This window comes from Carassius auratus, chromosome 29, assembly GCF_003368295.1.
Source record: "Carassius auratus strain Wakin chromosome 29, ASM336829v1, whole genome shotgun sequence".
Lineage (NCBI taxonomy): Eukaryota > Metazoa > Chordata > Actinopteri > Cypriniformes > Cyprinidae > Carassius > Carassius auratus.
The window spans coordinates 18,588,379-18,596,656 of record NC_039271.1 but is presented as its reverse complement, the minus strand read 5'-3'; positions in this window follow the sequence as shown (position 1 = coordinate 18,596,656).

Sequence of the window (8,278 nt, the reverse complement as noted above, 5' to 3'; positions counted from 1 at the left end):
CAAATTTGCAGAATTACATGTTGGCCACTTTTGGCTCACACCCAGGTGAGCCAATGGTTGATATGCCATATATTTGCCAAAACTGGCCCACATATGTTTTAGGATGAATGGGCCATATTTGCAGCATTATATTTGGGCCACTTTTGGCTCACATTCAGATGAGGCAATGTTGATATGCCATATATTTGCCAAAACTGGCCCACATAAGTTTTAAGATGAATGGGCCACATTTGCAGTATTACATGTGGGCCACTTTTGGCTCACAACCAGATAAGCCAGTACTCACTGTATCATATTTTTGCCAAAACTGGCCCACATACATTTTAAGATAACAGGACCATTATTGCTTTAACATGTGTAGGCCATATTTGGTTTACACCCAGATTAGCCTTTGTCGGTTGTGCCACATTTTTGCCAAAGGTGGCCCACTATTGTTTTATGATATTTGGCCCATATTTATTATTTACCACATGGGCCACTTTAGGATCACATTCACATTCAAAAGCCTAAGAAGGCCCAGATGTGATTTTAGATATCTGGGCCATATTTGCTTGTTTACATATGGGCCACTTCAGATTTACATCCATTTCGTCTAGGCCATAAAAAGGCCTGCAGTGCCGCATCATTGCCTGAAGTGGCCCACATCCGTTTGCTATCTGGGAAGTCTTTTAACAACATTAATGTCTAGAAAATTACCCTCCGCCTCACAGTCAAAAATTAGAGAATGGAGTGTCATCCTTACTGGTAGCGACATGACACAAAGAGAGGATTTAAGAGTTGCCCCACCCGTCAGTAACCTCTTACCTACTGGCTGGCACCGGCTTTTACTGGACATTACCAGTGACTGATGACAGGCTGCTCTGATGAGTGATGTCAGGGATTCTCTGTAGTGTCTTCTGTTGGACACGCCTCCTTTCTCTGGCATCCACCTAAATAGCCAGCTCAATGAGCTTATCCACCCCCGCGGGTAAATTCGAGGAATAAATTTTGTCCTTGATGGTGTCCGAAAGTCTGTGAAGAAACAGGTTCAACTGCGCCTCAGAATTCCAGCCGCACTCCGCTGTTAAAGTTCGACATTCGATAGAATAATTGCCTACGGTGCGATCCCCTTGTCGTAGCTCTGCGAGAAGTCTAGCTGCCTCTCTGCCATAAGCAGCGTGATCAAATACCTTCTTCAGCTCCTGCGAAAACGCTTGGAAGGAGGCACAGCAAGGAAGTCTCTGTTCCCACACGGTGGTTCCCCAGCTTGCCGCTCGTCCAGTGAGCAGAGTTATAATGAACGCTACCTTAGATTCCTCGGTGTGAAACGATGATGGTTGAAGAGAAATATAGAAGGAGCATTTAACTAAAAATGAGCGACATAACTGGTGTTTCAACCAGGAAGACTATTTAAGATGCACAGCCTCCCACTCACATTGCAAAATCTTGTTCACCTGTTAGTGGACACCTCTGAGCATTCCCATGTTTTTGTCTTGCCTTGCCATGCCATGCCTGTTTTGGATCTTGGACTGTTTCTTTGTTTTTGATTGTTTGCTGCCTGCAAAAAAGAATGGCAGGACCTTTGCCTGTTTTGGATTACTCTTTTGCCTTGCCCTGGATATTGTTTGCTTTTGTTTGACCCATGCTATTAATACAGATTGCAACTGGATCTCTTCCAAGATACTTGAAAAGGTAGTATCCTCACAATTATATTCCTTCTTAGAGAAAAATGGTATATGTGAGGATTTCCAATCAGGATTTAGAATGTATCGTAGTACTGAGACTGCTCTCCTTAGAGTTACAAATGACCTGCTCTTATCATCTGATCGTGGTTGTATGTCTCTATCTCTTTTGCATAGACTAGAACACTTTGTTGGCATTAATGGAAGTGCATTAGCATGGTTTAAATCGTACTTATATGACTGCCATCGATTCAGCCAAGTATGGTGACCCATACTCAGAATTTGTGCTCTGCATTTAACCCATCCGAAATGCACACACACAGAGCAGTGAACACACACACACACTGTGAGCACACACCCGGAGCAGTGGGCAGCCATTTATGCTGCGGCGCCCGGGGAGCAGTAGAGAGAGCTGTTCATGCACTACCCCCACCCACAATTCCGTCCGGCCTGAGACTCGAACTCACAACCCTTCGATTGGGAGTCCAACACTCTAACCATTAGGCCACGTCATATCGATCACAAGTGCAGTATGGAGTACCTCATGGCTCAGTACTAGGGCCATCACTCTTCATGCTTTACATGTTACCCTTGGGAGATATCATCAGGAAACACAGTGTTAGCTTTCACTGTTATGCTGATGACACTCAGCTCTATATTTCTTTGTTGCCCAGCAAAACATACCAATTTGAAAACAGAATGCATAGTCGGTATATAAAACTGGATGACGAGTAATTGTATGACTGCTAAATTCTGAAGAAACAGAGGTGTTCGTTATAGGACCTAAAAACTCTGCATGTAATAACCTAGAACGCTGTCTAAGACTCTGTCAATTCTTCGTCATAAGTTAGAAACCTAGGCGTGCTTTTTGATAGCAATCTTTCCTTAGAAAGCCACGTTTCTAGCATTTGCAACTGCATGTTTCCATCTCAAAAATATATCTAAATTACGCCTACACACTCAATGTCAAATGCTGAAATGTTAATCCATGCATTTATGACCTCAAGGTTGGATTATTGTAATGCTTTATTGGGTGGTTGTTCTGCAAGCTTGGTAAACAAACTACAGTTAGTCCAAAATGCATCAGCTAGAGTTCTTACTAGAACCAGGAAGTATTGCCATATTATCCCTGTTCTGTCATCACTGCACTGGCTCCCTATTAAACATTGTATAGATTTTAAAATCTTGCTTGTTACTTATAAAGCCCTTAATGTTTTAGGACCTAAGTATTTTGTGAATTCTTGTTATATTATAATCCTCCATGTCCACTGCGTTCTCAAAACTTTGGCAATTTGATAATACCTAGAATATCAAAATCAACTGCGGGTGGCAGATCCTTTTCCTATTTAGCACCTACACTCTGGAATAACCTTCCTAACATTGTTCGGGAGGCAGACACACTTTTGCAGTTTAAATCTAGAATAAAGCCCCATCTCTACATAACAAACTAATATGCTTCTTATATCCAAATCTGTTAAAGGATTTTTAGGCTGCATTAATTAGGTAAACTGAAACCGATAACACTTCCCATAACACCTGATTTGTCTGCTACATCATTAGAAGAATGGCATCTACACTAATATTAGTCTGTTTCTCTCTTATTCTGAGGTCACCGTATCCACCAGATCCAGTCAGTATCCAAGTCAGAGGGTCACTGCAGTCACCCAGATCCAGTACGTATCCAGACCAGATGGTGGATCAGCACCTACAAAAGGACCTCTACAGCCCTGAAAGACAGCGGAGACCAGGACAACTAGAGCCCCAGATTCAGATCCTCTGTAAAGACCTTGTCTCAGACGACCACCGGGACAAAACCAGGAAACATAGGAAACAGATGATTCTTTTGCAAAATCTGCCTTTGCTGCAGCCTGGAATTGAACTGCTGGTTTCGTCTGGTCAGAAGAGAACTGGCCCCCTGACTGAGGGTTTTTTCTCCATTCTGTCACTGATGGAGTTTTGGTTCCTTGCCACTGTTGCCTCTGGCTTGCTTAGTTGTGGTCACTTCATTCACACTGATATCGTTGACTTGATTGAAAATGATTGCACAGATACTATTTAAACTGACGAGATGATGACATCACTTAATTCAATGATGAACTGCCTTTAACTGTCATTTTGCATTGTTGACACAGTTTTCCTAATTAATGTTGTTCAATTTCTTTGGCACGATCTCTTTTGTTTAAAGCGCTACGTAAATAAAGGTGACTTGACTTGACTTGACTCTTTTGTCATGTCTAGTCTGTTTCAATATGTTACAGAGTTTTTAAACTTAATCAAAATTTTCTATTGCCAGACCCCACTTTCTCAAACTCTTGTGTCATTTAAATCTACAAGATTATGAGTGCAATATTGTGGCAATGAGGTGCACTTTAAAAATAAAAGTTTCAAAAAAAGGTTATTTGCTGCAAGGAAAATTTAGCGCATTTATTTTTAAAAGAATCAAATCTAAAGATTCGAATTGCTTTAATTGAACTGAGTCCAAATTGATTTAGTTTATACTTCATCAACGGTTCGTCCACCAAACTTAAAATTCAGTATATCCTCAAAATTCTGTTTAGATTACTTCATGTACAAGATAATACAAACCGAATGATAATTTATACGCTACAGTCTAGGTAGCACAGGATCTGGGCAAGTTTAATCTTAAAATACACCACACAAGACAATACTTCTTTATAAATGAAACAATAATTTATTGAGCTATTGTATAGATTATATGTATCTAAAGCTAATGAACACACATACACAAACATACATACACATACACACACAGTTGCAACGGATTTATGAGGTGAGTTAATGAGAAAATCTCTACTAAATTCACAGGCGTATCAAGAATCAATAAAAACAGAGCCCTAGTTTATCTTTACAACTTAATAAAGACCTTGCACCATTTCAGCAATGGATAGAGGTTTTGTTTGCCTTTACTTGTGGTTTTGCTGCTGGCCGCGGTGTCGTTTCGTCTCCTTGGCTCGCGTTGAGCTGAAAGGCGTCTGGGGATACCCTTTTTTCCTTGATTGGTTAGTTGACTGGCAGGCGATTTTGAGAGATTCGACAGCTCTTGCCTTGACGGTGGACAAAGTTTCTTCTAAATCCTCTCGTTTGCGCGGTGTGAGCTTTGGAGATTCTTTCACGGAAAGTTGAAGTTCTTTATGACTTGCAAGCATGCTGATGGCTAGAAGCCGGTGATTGGAAAGGTAAGCAAGCAAAAAGTAATTCGGGCATGGTGGTTTTAAAAGGTTAGTTTGCCCAATTTGAAAAATTATGTCATTAATAACTCACCCTCATGTTGTTCCAAACCCGTAAGACACAGTTTAAGATATTTTAGATTTAGTCCGAGAGCTCTCAGTCCCTCCATTGAAACTGTTTGTACAGTATATTGTCCATGTCCAGAAAGGTAAGAAAAACATCATCAAAGTAGTCCATGTGAAATCAGAGGGTCAGTTAGAATTTTTTGAAGCATTGAAAATACATTTTGGTCCAAAAATAGCAAAAACTACGACTTTCGGCATTGTCTTCTCTTCCGTGTCTGTTGTAAGACAGTTCAAAACAAAGCAGTTTGTCATATCCGGTTCGCAAACTAATCATTCGATGTAACCTGATCTTTTTGAACCAGTTCACCAAATCGAACTGAATTGTTTTAAACGGTTCGCGTCTCCAATACGCATTAATCCACAAATGACTTAAGCTGTTAACTTTTTTAATGTGGCTGACACTTCCTCTGAGTTCAAACAAACCAATATCCCGAAGTAATTCATGTACTCAAACAGTACACTGACTGAACTGCTGTGAAAAGAGAACTGAAGGTGAACTCCGAGCCGAGCCAGATAATGACTTGTTCACGAGTCAAGAACCGTTTCTGTCAGACGTGTCTGATTCGAGAACCGAGGAGCTGATGATACTTCTCATGTGTGATTCAGCGTGAAGCAAACCGACACACAGAGCTTCTGAACCGAACTGATTCTTTTAGGAAATTGATTCTGAACTGATTATGTGCTAATGTTATGAGCCCAGGTAAATCGAAGGCTTTCAATCATCGCCAATGACGCCATTACGTCGAGCACAAAAGAACTAGGGATGCACCGAATCCAGATTTTTGGGGTTCGGTCGAAAACCGAATCCACTGTTTAAGATTCGGCCGAATCCGAAACCGAATACCAAATCCTACTCGCATCCTTATTCCATTAACACAGTAAAACACATTAATGAAGTAATTATTAATAATTCATTTTATTTTATTTTAACTGTAAGAAAGAAAAAATAAAAAAAGAATAGGCAACATTATGCCAGGATAACAAGTGAGAAAAACATTTTTGACAATTACCAAGCTTATGCTTACCCAAGTAAACAACCAAAATCTTTCAATAAAAGTGCAGCAATGCAAAGAAAAGTGTTTTTCTTTTCTTTTTAAAATGTTTGGTGACTTAACTGAAATGAATATAATTGAACATTATCTCATTAAACATGGATAGTAGGCTGTTTAGTTTTCATTTATAACAGTAGGATAGGCTACGATAGAACAGTAGCCAAATATTACAAAAAATATTACAATATGACAGCCGGTTGCGAATGTGGGAACGAATCTCCCCAGCAGTACTGAAACGTCTTTCACTGGGCACAGAGGTAGATTTCTGCCATTTTTGCCAGCAGTGGAAATCGCTGCTAGTTTGTCTTCCACAACTGAAGAGGATCCTCTCAAAGAGGAATCAAAGGGTCACCAAAAAAAAAAAAAAAACGCTTACCTCCGCGTCAGCACCCGATGTGACTGGCTAGCTCTGCGTTATAAATCATCCCAGGCACTCAAGATTCCTGAACAGTTTAGTTTAGAGCGAACTGTCGGGCCTTGTTCCTCTTCATATAAACACCTTCACGCAATCAATGGCCATGTGATGTCGACCAGCGTAACGCAAGCCTAGGGTTTCGGTTCAGTGGAAAAAAAAACAAACCGAACCAAGTCAAAAAAGCCCAGTATTCGGACGAATCCGAATCCTGGATTTGGTGCATCCCTAAAAAGAACCAGTGAACCGTTTTCTTCAACCGGTTTATTTAATTGAACTGTCAGAAAGAACTACTGGTGATCCGAAAACCGATTATTGACTCGTGAACGAGTCATTATCTGGCTCGGCTCGGTGTTCATCTCTCTCTTCACAGCAGTTCAGTCAGTGTACTATTTGAGTACATGAATTAGTCCGTGATGTTGGTTTGTTTGAACTCAGAGAGAGTGTCAGTCACATTAAACAAGTTAACAGCTTAAGTCATTTGCAGATTAATGCGTATTGGAGACGCGAACTGTTTAAAATGATTCAGTTTGATTTGGTGAACTGGTTCAAAAAGATCCGGTTACATTGAATGATGTTCGCGAACCGGATATGACAAACTGCTTTGTTTTGAACTGTCTTACAACAGACACGGAAGAGAAAAAAATTCTAACTGACCCTCTTATGTCACATGGACTACTCTGATGATGTTTTTCTTACCTTTCTGGACATGGATAGTATACTTGTACACACAATTTCAATGGAGGGACTGAGAGCTCTCGGACTAAATCTAAAATATCTTAAACTGTGTTCCAAAGATAAATGGAGGTCTTACTGGTTTGGAACAACATGAGGGTGAGTTATTAATGACATAATTTTCATTTTTGGGTGAACTATCCCTTTAAGGGGAAGATTTTGGTCTGTCCCACGACATGATTCTCCAATCAACTAGGTGCAAGGCAGAGCATGCATATCTTAACATAATGCTTCACTTTAATACACGGGGACATAACTTTGTAGGTTTGTTTAATAACTTATCTAACGTGTCGTGCAACACACATCATTCAAAATACCATTTTCATTCAGTTCATATTCTTGCAAATATCTCTGCCATTCGTTCAATACTAAACTTCCCATATCTTACACACATTTAATAGCACTAATGACTAAACCAAGCAGGAAGCAAAGTCATTGGATGATCCTGTATTGGTTCTTTGTGTTGAGGTCCACTAATTATTAACAATTCCTGTGGCGTTTCCATACGTTGGGATCATGTGATGTTGTGATACATAGGGTCCTTGTATCTTGTAAAAAGAGTTAAATAAATCAGCTCCTTTTTAGGGACTCAGTATGTCAATGTCCCATTAGTTTCCTCATGAGCGGGGGCATTTTGCAACAGACTTTTTCTCTGTTGTATGATCACATTATCACTTCACTTAATGTCGCGATGTCCTTTAGCCATTTATTTCCTTGATAAAAAGGAGTCCAGACAATCTTGAGCATTGTTTTCCTCAGCTAATCATTAACTGTGTTCAGATCGCAGATGGGAGGAAGTAGGCTCTTATAATTACTTTGGCAGAAGCAACCGATTTTGCAGTTAGTGGCGTGACTGTTCACCGAGGTCCTACATTGCATAGAAGAACCATTTTGGTTTCCACTGTAACTAATTATATCCATTAATTGTATTCATTAAAACTTAATTCATAATTCTACATCCCTAATCCTATCCAAGACCTAATCTTAACAACTAATTTACTAACTACTGACAAGCAGTATATTAGGAGTTTATTGAGGCAAAATTGTTAGTTAATGGTTTGTTAATACAGAGAATTGGACCTTAAAATAAATAGTGGCCATAAT